The sequence below is a fragment of the Ostrea edulis genome, chromosome 7 (genome assembly GCF_947568905.1).
Source record: "Ostrea edulis chromosome 7, xbOstEdul1.1, whole genome shotgun sequence".
Taxonomy (NCBI): Eukaryota; Metazoa; Mollusca; class Bivalvia; order Ostreida; family Ostreidae; genus Ostrea; species Ostrea edulis.
This window is the reverse complement of record NC_079170.1, coordinates 81533923-81549865: the sequence shown is the minus strand read 5'-3', so window position 1 is coordinate 81549865 and position 15943 is coordinate 81533923. Positions and strand designations below refer to the sequence as shown.

The 15943-nt window shown below is 33.1% G+C and overlaps 1 pseudogene; it reads left to right on the top strand.

Annotated features, from left to right (window-relative positions):
• The window catches only part of LOC130048807 (fibrinogen C domain-containing protein 1-A-like), a 45031-nt pseudogene that overhangs the window by 15859 nt on the left and 13229 nt on the right, over positions 1–15943 (top strand).

Below are 15943 nucleotides of genomic sequence, written 5' to 3'. Positions count from 1 at the left end.
GCTGATAAAGCTACCATGCTTATCTAATAAATCATATATTTTATGAAACCCCTTGTCATATAATTGCTTGCAAAATATGTATTTATTTTGAATCTTTATTTTATCATTATACCATAGGGGTTCCAAAAAAATATGAAAATCATCCATTTCAAAACTTTCCAAAAATTCTACGAAGTAAAATAAAGTTTCTTTCCAAAAAGAGTTTGTAGTGGAATTTGCTTTTGTTTACAGTAAATAGGTCCAAAATGGCACAATTTTGTAATGTTACAACCAGTAATTTCAGAAAATAAGCTTATCCATCTACATGTAGAATTAGTTGTAAAAAGTCTCCTAAACCAAGTTAGTTTGAGAGACTTGATAAATGTTTCTATATTGGTCATTCTACACCCACCATTTTCAAAATCTAATTCCAGTGTTTTTCTAGAAATTTTCTCCATTTTTTTCCCCCATATAAATTTGTAAAAAGCTTTTATAAGTTGTTTATCCACTGTAAACTTGGTTTGGGAAGCGAAATAAACAAGTGCGTAAATTTTGATAGAAACAAACTTTTCACTACTGTAATTTTTCCTATGGGAGAAATATTTCTTTTTGACCATTGGGTTATTTCTTTCTGGATAACTGTAAGCCTGTTATCAAAATTAAGCTTTTCCATGTTCTTAAGGTTTACAGTATATGTAATGCCTAAAACTGTGAATGGTCCTATTGTCCATTGTAATCCAGTATCACTACAAAAAGTATCTTTAGTATTAATCTTAGAACCAATCCAAATTGATTTGGTTTTGGAAATATTGGGTTTTAACCCTGAAAATTTTGAAAATTGAAAAAGGAGATCAAGAGCACTTTTTAGACTTTTTTTTGTATCCATCCAAAAATAAAACTGTGTCATCTGCATATTGTATTAAACAAATTCTTTCTTTATTTATCTTAATGCCCCTGATGTTTTTGTTTTGTCGTATCATATGGCCTAAAATTTCGACACAAAGGTTGAATAAATAAGGAGATATTGGATCACCTTGACGACAACCCTGCCAATTTCAAAAAAATAAAAATAAAAAAACACCATTTTGAATAACACATAATTTGGCCTTATTGTATAACACCATTTGATAAGATCATGACCGAAATCATAAAAATTTAAGGTTTTGTACATAAATTTCCATGATATAGAGTCAAATGCTTTTTCAAAATCCACAAGTAAGAGCATGCCTGGGATGTGTTATTTCATGTACAGAATCTATTACATCGTAAATAAGTCGCGTATTTTCCCCAATAAACCTATCTTTGAGGAAGCCCTTTTGATTGTCATGTATTAGAAAATCAAGAACATTTTTTATTCTATTTGCTGTACATGCAGAAGCAATTTTGTACGTTACATTAAGAAGTGATATTGGTCGCCAATTTGTAAGTAATTCCCTGGGTTTGTCTCCTTTTGGCAATATAGATATAATGCCTTGTTTCTGTGTTACAGACAGTTCCCTCACATTAAATCCAAAGTTTATTGACCTAATTAAAAAACATCCAAGATCTTTCCAAAAAAATTTGAAAAATTCTGCTGTGAATCCGCTTCGGGTCCTCGGTCCATTACTTTTAAGGAATGGAACGATACTCGTACATTAACCCTTACAAATGCTCCGAACATTCGTTGATATGTTCACAATAATTTATAGTCCGGTAGACACACACAAACTCGTTAACTTAGCCGGCCGGTCGCACCTCTCACTCAGCATGTCCACCCATGTCAACCCTCCTTCCTCCCCGAATTACAAAATCGAAGGCAAGAAAAAAATTGGTCTTTGGTAGCAAGTTTTTAACACACCCCCCCCCCCCCCCCCCTCGAATTAAGAAATCAAGAACTTAGGAGAAAATTCCCCCTCCCTGATTTAGGATTTTAAAGAGTGGGCAAGTCACAGAATAAAATAAAAAAAATTCTCTTGTCAAGGATTTTTAACAAATTAAATTATCTTCAGCATTGGTTTAAAAAAAACCCTGAGTATTTTGCATTGAAAATAAAATCGAAGAAAATGTGCGATTCCTCCACTTACATTATAATTGCGACTCCTATAAACTACACAAAATAATATATCACATTATAAGTAAATCATCAACGTCACAGAAAAAATGAAATTGATTTTATTGTTAGATACTATTACTACACTTCTATGGCATGCCGTTTTTAGATTTATTCCTCTTTAAAGATATCTCATAAATTTTATAAGATATCTTATAAAACGTACAAGATATCTTCTAAAGTTTATGAAATACCTTAATTGTATCCTTTATAATTTGATATCTGATAAAAGATAATATATATTTTATATTTTTTTTCTGAACAATATGTTATATATTCTATACGATATCTTATAAAACATATATCTAATGTCTTCTGAGATATCTCAAACTTAATAAGATATCTTATATATTTTATAAGATATCTCAAAAACGAATTTTTATAAGATATCTTTTAAACTTTATAATGCATCATATGAATTTACTTTTATAAGATATCTCATAAAACATATCAGATATCTTGCATGTATGTTATAAAATATATCATAAAGTTTATAAGATATTTTTTAAAATAAAATTATGATATATCTTATAAGATATGTAAGAAAATGTATAACGTTTATGAGAAATCTTATAAAACATTTCAGATATCTATGTTTTATAAGATATTATTAAAATAAATTAGATATTATTAAAATAAATTTAAGATATCTTCCATTTTATAAGATATATCATAAACATTATAAGATATCATGTTTGATATACAAGATATCTTATAAAGCTTAGGAGATATCTTACGAAGCCATAGCTGTGTACAAGGACTTCATCACTTGATTTTGTCAGACACCTCTTCAGTATACTTTTTGCATGCTGCACGATTTCCATGGATCTGGGAATGTGCGATTTTTGGCCGGGTTGCACGAAGTGTAAATCCGGTCTATAGTATGGTGAAGTGCGGGCGGGTGGGCGGGCGGACGGTTGGGGAAATTTTGTGAAATCAACTCCTCCTACAGTTTTTTATGTACAACCTTGAAACTTTGCAGAAAGTAAGTATATATATTGAAGTTATGCACTAGGTTTTTTGAAGTCTGACCTTTGTCGAATATGGGCGCTACAGCAAAAAGTTGTTACTAAAAATAGAGTTCAACTTGAAAAAGGTAAATGAGATTATCTTTTGTGGTTAAATTTAGTTGCACTACCTCTGAGGAAAAATTCAATTATATATGAATGTCAAATTTTCTGGGCATGAGTTGTAAATTTGCAATATAAATAGAGAAATTCTGTTTCTTTATCATATAATCATATACAATTCAAGCACCTGAAGTTATTGTTCATTTTAGTTATTATTACTTAATATTACATATATCAGCAGTGCTCCAAGTTGCGAGTAAAACGGTCGCATTTGCGACCAGAAAATCAATTTTGCGACTAGAGATTATAATTAAGTCGTATTTTCGCGAGTGAAGAAAATTTGGGTAACCAGTAAAATTTTAGAATCGGGATCAGAAGTCTGAATAAATATTTTTAGTCTCGGTCAAAACAATCAAGATGGCGGGAAAACGAGGTTTAGAGCACTTTGGATTTATCAATAGTAAAAAACAGAAGCCTCAGCCTTGTACATGTAACAAAGAAATTCAAGAATCACACGGGGAAAGTTCTGCATCAAAAGATGGTGTAGCAATGTCTAAAGAGAAATGCAAAAGTAAAGGAAGAACCCCAGTCCTGAAATGGCGGAGGAAATTTTCGTGATGGCAAAATGTTTTGCAGAATTTGTGAGGCCAATAAGCCAGCAACGTCCACAATTTCTAGACATCCATTGTCCTATTTCGCCACGACCGAGTGTACATCTTTCAAACGTGGAAATGTGACTATTCACGGTAACAGTAAAAGACATGTCGTCCGTGACTGCATTATTAGCAGTAAGTCGAGCGGGGCAACAGATAACTACCACCAAATAAATCCCTACCCAAATTATTTACTCTAAATATTGCAACCCGGCCAATTGAGTCTTTGACCCATTTTCTTTTGCAGTAAATGACACGCGACTGACGTACTTCATCTATCTAAATGCATCGAATTTTCGGAGGGAATTATGTTTGAATTCTTCATTTCACTACCGTCTCCAAACAATGATAGTGTACAATTACAAGACATTGAACAATTGTTCAATATTTTTTTATTTATTTCTGTAACGTCGGTTATTTGAATTATTAGCTCTTCTGAGCCAAAGGCTCAAAGAGCTAATGCTATGGCCATTTGTGCAGTGTGCGGTGTGCATAAACTTTTTAGAAAAAGGGCTATAACTCAAGAACCCCTTGGCCAATTCTTTTCAAATTTGTTACAGGGTATCATTGGCCCAAGGGCTTTCATACATACTAAATAGAGGGATGTGACCCTTTAACAAGGGGAGATAATCAGGAAAATACAAACAAAAGTAGTGGTTGCTAAAAAATCTTCTTCTCAAGAACCACAGGGCAGATTATCACCAAACTTACACATAAGGATGAGGATATGTTGTAGGTTAAAAATTGTTCAAGGCATTACCCTGGGGCAAAGGGCGTGGTCTCAAGGTCACTTCAAAGTTGACCTAAATTTAAAAAAATTTTAAATTCCTTAAATCTTAGATATTTTAGTCATTATAAGGACTAGGATCATCAAATTTTGATAGTTGATGCATCTTAGGACCTTGTGTCAAGTTGTCTCAAAAGTAGGTCACGGTGACCTAATTTTTGAATTTTGCAGGTATTTATTTTAAAATTAATTTTGATGCATATCTTGGACACTTTGAAGCCTATGATCATCAAAACTTGTCAGTTGGTGGATCATGGGACCTTGAAATGCGTCAACTGAAAAATAGGTCACCGTGACCTACTTTCTGAATTTTATGGCTTATCATTTATAGATATATTTTAAGTTGTTATTTCAAATACCGAGAGGTTTAGAATCATCAAATCTTGTAAGTTGATGCATCTTGAGGCCTTGAAACATATTTATAAAAAAGTAGGTCACAGTGACCTACTTTTTGAATTTTGCAGATATTCAAATTTCACATTTTCAATTTTAGATGCATATTTTGGGCACTGTAAAACCTAGGATCATCAAACTTTGTCAGTTGATGCGTCTTCAGTCTTCGGTTTGTGTCGACCAAAAAGTAGGTCACCGTGACCTACTTTTGGTATTTGACAGCTAAATTACTATATTTCAGACACTATTTGACCTACAATCATCAAACTTTGTCAGTTGATGCATCTTGAGTCTTCGGAGTGTATCGACCAAAAAGTAGGTCACTGTGACCTACTTTTGGCATTTGACAGTTATATTTATATATTTCAGTCACTAATTGCCCTACAATCATCAAACTTTGACAGTTGATGCATCTTGAGTCAACGGAGTGTGTCGACCAAAAGTAGGTCACCTTGACCTACTTTTGGAATTTGACGGCTATATTTATATATTTCAGATACTATTTGACCTACAGTCATCAAACTTTGTCAGTTGATGGGTCTTGCATGTTCGAAGGGTTTCGACCAAAAAGTAGGTCAACTTGACCTACTTTTGGAATTGGACACCTATATTTATATATTTCAGATACTATTTGACCTACAGTCATCAAACTTTGTCAGTTGATGCGTCTTGCATGTTCAAAGGGTGTTGACCAAAAAGTAGGTCACCTTGACCTACTTTTGGAATTGGACGGCTATATTTATATAATTCAGATACTATTTGACCTAGTCATCAAACTTTGTCAGTTGTTGGGTCTTGCATGTTTGAAGGGTGTTGACGAAAAAGTAGGTCACCTTGACCTACTTTTGGAATTTGACGGCTATATTTATATAATTCAGATACTATTTGACCTACAGTCATCAAACTTTGTCAGTTGATGGGTTTTGCATGTTCGGAGTTCGCTGACCAAAAAGTAGGTCACCATGACCTACGATTGGAATTTGACAGCTATATTTCAATATTCAGATACTAAATGGCTTAAAATCATCAAACTTTGTCAGTTGATATTTCTTGGGTTCTCAAAATGTGTAAACCAAAAAGTAGGTCACATTGACCTACTTTTTTTGAATTCTTAGGATTTAACTAAAGATTTAGAATACTAAGAGGCTAAGAATAGAAATGGTGGGGTTGTACAATTTATCAGAAGAGCGATTCTAGGCCCTTGGGCCTCTTGTTTAAAGTTTAAACAAAGAAAATATCGAATGTTCTAACTTTAATGCTACAAAATATCATGCTTTGTTGAAATTGATAAATTATTCAACACCAGTTCCACAATTTAATGATGAAAACAGTAACCAATGATTAGCTATCATGTATTTTTAATAAGATAGGGCTCATTTGTTTCAGAAATCCGGGCGACGACCCAGTTCACTTTTATCACTTGACTTTTTGACCCGGTTTGTCTTGCGAAACGAGTGGGAAATCGGTCGAATATATATCAAAATGTAAAAACAAAAGTTATGTATTTTTCAAAGAACATCTGCATAATAGATTTCATAAAATGTAACCCATGTAAGTTTAAAAATCATAATTGATAATCAGTTTAATATTCAAACATTTTGTTCACAAACACTGCAGACTGGGCTGTAACTTCCACAGAGAAGCGGTGTTGATCGTATCATCCAGCATTCGGAAAGAAAAATGTCAATAAACTTACCTTTTAACTCACTACTTTATGCTAATTGAAATTTAAACTCTTTTAATGAATGAAAAATGCATAAATAACGAGCAAGAAAATGTTTATCTATATTTTCAACGATTAGAGTAGTAGATCTGTTGACATTGATTGCAAATGCAGTTAGAGTTGTTCGTTTCTACTGAAAATATTTTCTTAAGAAATGTTTTTTTATCCATTTTTCACATGTAATGATTGGGGTTCACCGGATTTTGTCCTCTTGGAATACAAAATACAAGCGTATACTTTATCTTTTAGCCTACAAATGAGTAATAACTTAAATATCTAGATATATCAACTACCAACATTCACTCTTATAGCAGGGTAGATGCATTCATTACCATACATCATGAAGCAACCTCTCCTAAATGAGTTCGCCAACTTTGTAATATAAATGACAGATCGATGAAGTTGGAATTGTTTTGATAGGAAACATGCATGTCATAAAAATATATGTATTACAGCATGTCAATTATGAAAAAGATATTGTAATGAATTGATTTTCAAGTGTATAGTATGTATATATCTAAAGCCTGTATATTTAATTTGCTACTAATTCAATTTTTACGGGGGAAATATAACCGAATTTTGCATTCGAACTCTCGCACTATTATGCTCAGATGTAAAGGTACCGATTATAAGCTATCGCACTTTCATTTTCGATATTTGTAATATTAAACTTTTTATTTTATGAACAAAGATTGCATTCGGTTCATTTTTTAAAAACCAGGCGAAAGTCACAATAAAATTCTAACTTTAAAATAACATACATATTATGTATCATGAGTGGGGTTGTTTTTTAGATGGACAATCATTAGATGTGTCTGACATATTGTCTGACATACTGCTTAATACAATATTAGAATAGCATTTGAAGTTATACATGCAAAATACCCAATAAGTTATAATTAGCCTTCATGATGACTGGCAAAGCGTATTTAGACATGTATTTAGATACGCATTGTAGCCGGCACAGTTTATGCACACCAATTTAGAGGGATAGCTCATATCATAAACTATCTATGATAAAAAAGAATATGTGATTGAACTTTGCCACGTGTTACATTAATTGCGTTGATAGCATTTGAAGTTATACATGCAAAATACCCAATAAGTTATAATTAGCCTACCTGATGACTGGCAAGGCGTATTTAGACATGTATTTAGATACGCATTGTAGCCGGCACAGTATATGCACACCAATTTATAGGGATAGCTCATATCATAAACTATCTATGATAAAAAAAAAAAGAATATGTGATTGAACTTTGCCACGTGTTACATTAATTGCGTTGATACCATTGCGTACCCATATTGAACTTGACATTAAACGAGTAAAATTGGAATCGGAAATATAGCCGTGTCGAAGATTCCAATTCTCTGTATACACACTATCTTCTTCAATGCAAACTGCGTAGAGTCTTATAAAATTTAATATGCTGTACATATGGTTATTATTTATTCAGTAAACTTGTATATATGAAATTTGTATTACAAATGAACGCCGGAAACGGTTTACGTTAAATTTGATAGTCTGCGCATTTATCAACCACGTAGAAATTTTGCTTATTACTGACTTTCAACATGATTAAAGTGCACACAAAATATATTTATGGTTGACGCACGTGCTCTATCTTAAGAATGGTTTTAAAGGCATAAAAACCAGTCAATTTCGCCGATTTCGGTAAATCTTGTCAATCCCAGATGACGAAAACGACGTCGCAGAACATATTACGTCACTAATTTCCACATGTATCATCAGGGTCAATGCCCTAGTGCATAATCTTAATGATTAAGGATCAAACTTCCGCTAGAGTTCGTTTGCTTACAAACCAAACTTTTCCAGTTAGGCATTATGGGATAGCGATTTCTTAGGCCGCGTATACTGTGTGACGTCACTGTAGAATGACGAAGAGACATAACGTCAAACGTAAACAACTTTCAAAACAAGAACGCAAATTCATTACTTTACACAATAATTTGAACAGAGTCTCACTACTTTTTAATGACCCTTTGATCATTTTATGTTTAAAATAAAATCCATACTTTTATATTGATGCTCTTAATGTCATTATCTTCAAACTTTTAACTACGAACTTCTTCTTTAGTGTTATTTGCCTGCGTGATAATCGCGGACTCACAATATACAAATCTGTATATTGTACTGCGTCACATAGGAGAGGTATATTCGTAGGTGACGTAATGAGGCCTCATTTTAGGTTTACTCTAATTTTGAGGCGAAAATCGGGGTTTAATGTACCTTGCTCTTTAATTTGTGTATCGCTAAAAAAAAAAACCATACCACTTATGCAGTAAATACTAACATATAATAGGTCCAATCAAATTCATAAATCAATGTCCGGTGTTAATTAGTTGAATTAACACACGAGAATAACCCTGTTTGGAGCGTTGTCGGGCATTGCATGGTCATTAGGTACATTCCCTTTTAAATTAATATATCTTATAATTACGTATTTCTATGAAGATGTGTACGTGTATAACCATTCTCTGCCCAGAGTTCCTTGTGCTACTCGTACTATACCTCTGTCAAGGCTCATTTTACAGAAATCTTGTAAAATTTCTGATATCCAACATTTATGTTTTGGACTAAATATTCAGTCATATTAATGCTTTTGGTGCAATCAAATTGATGTTTCCTGTAATTTGTTTAATATGGCTACTTTCTGATCCTAAATTTGGAACTACTTCGTATTATGCGTATGAATGACATTCACGTGTAAACATAGAATCAAAGTAAGGAAGGCTGTAAAAATACGATAAAACTAAATGAAAGAGACAGACAGCTAAATGATAAAATGTACTTAACAAAGTGTCAGTGGGCTATAAAAAGAACCTGATGTATCATCTGTTGCCGGAACTTTTAAAGGGAAAAGAAACGAGAATTACTATATTGTCACGTGATTCCAAGCGTTGACAGAGGTAAGTGAGGCTTGCGTAACGTGCTCTCTGGTGAAAGAATGGTGTATTACCACAAAATTACAGTCTATTTGTACAAAAATGTAAACAAAATTGTAGAGAATTCGACTTTTGGACAGTGCACAATTCAAAATAAACAATTCACTAAGTCATTGTATAGCAACTTTCCTAAATATCATTCTAACATAGAATATCCAAAAGCTTGTATAGGTCACACGTGTCAAAATCTAGTACACACGTACTTCACTTTAATATGTTTAAATTGTTGTTTTGTATGGTGGGGCATATTTCTGCCCCTTGTATGGAAGTTATTTTTCTATAATTTATGTCTACATCCAAGATAAATATGTTGACATGCAGGATAATTATATAAACATGCAACATAACTATGTTGACATGCAAGAAAATATCTATGTCAACATGCAACTTATTTATGTCAGCATGTAACTTATCTATGTTGACATGCGAAATAAATATGCATGTCGACATATTTATCTAGCTTGTCAACATAAATAAGTTGTATGTGAACATATATATCTCGCATGTTGATATATTTATCTCGCATGTCAACCTAAATAAGCTGCATGTTGACATAATTATCTTGCATGTCGACATAATCTATAGAAAAATAACTTGCAAATAGGAGGCAGAAATATGCAACCATAGTTTTGCACGGTTAAAGAGGATATGATCAAGTTTTGTTGAAGTGTCCTAGAACCGTGACAATTCTTATATGGTGTGATTAGTTTGATAAGCCAGTGTCATAGTTACTAAAAAGAAGACACTCATGGCTTAGTATTCTTCAATCACGTGATCAATGTCATACCTGTCTTTAATATGTAGATTAGCCTCCCATTTGGAGTTGATAAAGGTATAGAGAGTGTCTAGTTTGAATTAAGACTTCCAACATTTGAGGACATGGTTGACAGTATTTGTACTACGTGATGACGGCTTCATATTTTATAGAATGAAATGTGAAGACAACGAATAGTGATCAATCTTATAACTCCTACAAGCAATACAAAATACTATATAAAAATGAGCACAATGATTTTGACTGCGGATAACCCCGTTTACCTGATCAGGATATAGGGCTCACGGCGGGTGTGACTGGTCGACAAGGGATGCTTACTCCTCCTAGGCACCTGATCCCATCTCTGGTGTGTCCAGGGATCCGTGTTTGCCCAACTGTCTATTTTGTATTGCTCTTATCCTTGGACGAATTTGGCTCCACTTTTTTGGCACGCTGTTTTTGGCTATATTTAGCTCTAAAACTTCATAGTTATTTCGGATTTCAAACATTTCGGTTGAGCATCACTGAAGAGACATTATTTGTCGAAATGCGCATCTGGTGCATCAAAATTGGTACCGTATAAGGTTTACATTATAGGAGTTATGAGATTGATCACTGTTCGTTATCTTCACCTTTCGTGAGAAGTAATACGCTATTTTCTTAGTTGGATTGGTAGAGACATACCTTGAATTGATCCGTACATACATTAGGTTATCTCACAAAAATGAAATTGGTAGCTTTTGATATTTTGTAGGTTATCCAAAAACGACAGGATGGTTCTACCGACTTTTATAAAACTTGGGCAGAGTACAAGGAAGGCTTTGGAGACCCATCCAAAAACTACTGGATTGGTACGATTACTATTCATGTTACAAAACAGATTGACATAAATATATCATTGGGTCAACGTCTCCAACCATTTTATCATGATCAACAAGTAAATCTAAATATTTTTGCCAGACCAGAAAAATTTAATCGGTAAATTCATGGTATATCAAAAATGTGCTCCTGTATACATGATATCCTGGAAAAGTAATTTTGCATGACGGATCGAAATGGTCTAATGAAATGAGATATCGTGGGAATCAGGAAGGGGGGGGGGAACTTAAGTACATTTCACGTTTCATATATATAATTGGTATTTAGTAACATCTAAAAGTTAAGACAAACGAGATGATTTCATCTTCTCCATCGACAACTTCCCCTTATTTATGCATCAATATTCCATTATCACCTGCACATTGTGTCAATGTATCTAAACTGATTTGAGACGTGAGGGCATGGACTACGAATGATCAGTTTTTAAGTCGAGGTAGTCTACTGACAAATGTTTTGGTTCTATAGCGGTTTTATCAGTCTCGTTTAAAGTCAGCATTTCGCAATTTTTATGGTCGCTATAACAATCTAACTTTGAAATATAACCCGTCATTGTGTCGAATGTTGTGTAAAGTGTGTCATATCAAATGTTAGTAACTTGTACCATAGTTTACTATTATTCATTATAAGTAATTTTAAGTAATTTTATTTATTATAGTGGCATGTGTACATATATTCATACATCCAATTTTATCACAATACACAAATCAATAAACACCCGGCCCGTCGGGCCTATATGCCACTTTAAACATTGATATAATAATATATAATGCAAATAATTGCGCATAATAACATTTTCTATAATTATATATACATACATGTGTATACATGTATAATAAGTATATAATGTATAAATAGCTCAGTTGTTGATTTTTCCAAATATAATAGATTGTCTAAGAGAAAAGGAGGAGTACAAGTATTTTGCTAATTGTCTTGAGTAGTTTGTTATTAACATTCGAAGAACCTCTACATCTGACATTGACATTTGATCAAATCCCATGTTTTCAAACAAAGTTGTTCTGAGTTTAGAATACAATGGACAATAGAGTAAAAAATGAATTTCGTCTTCCACACAATTTAATGAACACAATGAGCATATTCTTTCAACAGCAGGTTCCCCATAATATCTTCCCGTCTCTATTCTTAAAGGTAAAATACCACATCTAAACTGCGACATAATTGACCTAAAGTATTTTGGCATATCCAATGTTACATAATTTTCTCGACCAAAGGTTGATTTTATAGACACATAAGTTCGCAATTTAGGTACTTTAAATACTTCATTTTTCCAGATATTTGAGTAATAGTAATGCATATTTGTTTGAAGAACATTCATGTCTATTAACAATTTTGAGTCAAAATAACTTTCCAGTTCCAAATTTTGCAAAATTTCTTTCAGAGCACTACACCAGTTGTTTCTACATATATCATAATCCATTTCAAACACTTTTCTAGTAATGCGTTCACTGTCAAATAACAATACTCTATTCCAAAATCTTATCATATTAATCCATCGACGATATTGACTGGGTATCCACCCCGTATCTCCATAGATTGCCAATAAAGGCGCAAAACGATGTACTCCCAAAAAATATCTAATGGCTCGATTTTGAACATTATCTATTGACTGGAATTTTCTGAACCCCCAAACACTGGACGAATAGTCTAATATAGGTAAAACGCAAGAGTGAAATAATTTTTCGTAAGCAGTGAATCCAAATTCTTTATTATTGTGTATTGTAGAAATAATTTTTCCAAGTGCCCGTCCTCCAGCTTTAGCAAGATTTTCTGCATTTTTTGTAAAATTTCCAGTGTAAGTAAATATGATTCCAAGATATTTATAGCTATCTACTATTTCTAATGTATTTGTTCCAATAGTGAATTCAAACTCTGTTCCTTTTGTTCTAGTTTTACGAAAGTGCATACATTTGGATTTTTCAGTATTTATAAGGACTCTCCAACGCCTGCACCAGTTGTGCAGTTTTTGTAACATACATTGTAATTCTTCCGGTGTCTTAGCTATTAAGGCTATATCGTCTGCATATAATAAAACGGACAGCTTTTCATCTGCGATATTTACACCCACATCCAAAGAGTTTATTTCATGAACAAGGTCATTTGCAAAAATCGAAAATAGAGTTGGAGATAAGTTATCCCCCTGTTTAACACCAGTTTTACAGCTAAACCAGTTTGTAAGTTTTCCATTTACTCGAACGCATGACTCTGAACTTTGGTAAATATTCTTGATCGAGTTATACATTTTACCATTTATATCATTCAACAGAAGTTTATACAGCATCATGTCTCTATCTACAAAATCAAAACACTTCTTTAGATCAATAAATGCAACATACATATTTTTATTATTCTGAATTAGACTGTTCAAAGTAAATACGTGATCTTCACAGGATCTCCCTCTTCTAAAACCATTTTGTTCATCTGCCAAAATATCATTATTCTCCAAGTAAGTAACAAGCCTTTTATTAATAAATGCACTATAAAGCTTACTGATACAGGATAGGAGACTGATACCTCGGTAATTCATTGGCAGGCGTTTGTCCGAGGAGGAATCCTTAAGAATAGGACATATGATAGCTTTCCTCCAGATGGAAGGGATGATACTTGAATCAAATATAAGTTGAAAGAGATTATGTAATGTTTTAATTATCATTGGGAATTTTAGAACACTATATGGAATTTCATCATACCCACTAGCAGATTTAGATTTAGAGTGCAGTACAATATCAGAAATTTCTTCCAGCGATATATCATAATTTAATTCTTCATTGCAGATGAATGATTGAAGTTTCATATTATTTTCCAACCTTGTTTTTTCTAGCCTTGAACTATCGTAATGATCTTGAAAAAAATCAGTATTCACGCTACCGTTATACAAATTTTGGAAATCAATTTGCCATCTATTTAAAACTTCTCGTTCATTAGTAATGATATTTCCATCTGTATCTATGACCTCCATTGGAATATATATTGTATTTCTTGGTCCAAGCTTTTTGATTTTATTCCAAAATTCATTTGGGTTTGATGAACTCATATTCTCAATGTCTCTAGCTACAGTTTTCTTGTAAGAGCGTTCGGTGCGCCTAAGCGCCTTGTCAAAAATATCCCGTGCTTCAATGTATTCTCGTCTTAGGGCTGATTTAACATTTTGTTTACCTTTATATTTCACAAACATATTTTCTTTTTCTCGTGTATTGTTCCATAAATCACGTAATTCATCATTCCAAAAAGGCTTTTTATTTTTCAGACGTTTACTTGAGTTTTTGTGTACAATCTTTGGGATAGTTTCCATTTCTTTTAAAATTATTTTACATAAATTGTCATAAATGCCATCTATATTTTCCTGCGATTTTCTGCTTTTTTCAATTTGATCTATTGCTATTAATAAACCAGTTCTAGTCAATTCATTGGACATAAAATCCCGTGGGATCCTATTCAGATTAAATTGTGGTTTAGTGCTTTCGACCTTTTCAGATTCATGTATTAAGCCATATTCAGTAACACTGAAATCACAAGTAATAGCCGAGTGATCCGGGAGTTTTGATTTCATACCTAAGAAATCATGAAACTTGAAATCATCTACAATAGACTGTACTGTAAACACATTAAAATTTGTAACATATCTAAATATATCTACAGGTATACATATATAGTCAACTACAGATTTACCTTTTCGTGAAATACACGTAAAATTGTCATCTGGAAATCTGCCATTCAGAACACAAAAGTTTGTTTCATTGAGAAACTCAATAAATTCATGACCATGCTGGTTTATAGTGTTGTCTATAGGTTTACGAGTGGTAATTTCATCAACATCTTGTATTACCTCTTGTAGGTTGCCTATTCTACAATTCATGTCACCCAATAAAAAAAAATACCATTATTTTCATTGTGCAAATAAATCTGGGACAACAGATGTGCAAAAAAAACCCTGAGCATCCCGTCCTCTGTTTGAATTTTCTGGTGGGAGGTAACAAGTAAATACAATGAATTCAAAATCAGAGTTGTGTTTAGTAAACTTAATTCCTAAAATGCCATCATAACATTTGTCGATCACAGAAATACTAAAAAGTTCAGTTAACCAGATTTTTACAAGAATTCCAACTCCCCCTGATACTTTAGGTGCATTTACGTGAATTTGTTGTCTATTGAATCCTATCCACTTGTACCCTTTAATATGTATTTCTTTTTCTTTATATAAGTGTGTTTCACTTATTGAAATGATGTCACAATTCATGGCATTGATAATTTAGCTTCTAAGTTCTGCATTTTCGTCGGTCCATCCACAGACATTAATGTGACCTAGTTTTCTAGTGTCTATGGGCCGGGGAGGTTGCTATTGATGATCCTGATCGCGGTTGTTGCTGTCCGCGGAGAAATTGCTGTGTTGACGGTCAGAATCTTTCTTTACTATCCGTCCATTCGAAGTAATACGGAATTGTTCTCCATTCGGTATTTGAGTTAGTAGTGTTTTCGCGTTAAGTTCTATGAGCCTCTCGGTGTGGGATTTAGAGGACCTTAAGAAAACAGATTTGTACGCTTGACTGCCCTTCAAGTCGCGTTTCTTCCGTAGTATTTCTACTTTCTCCTCGACAGTTGCGAAACTGATTTTCACTAACCCTGGTTTCCCCTGA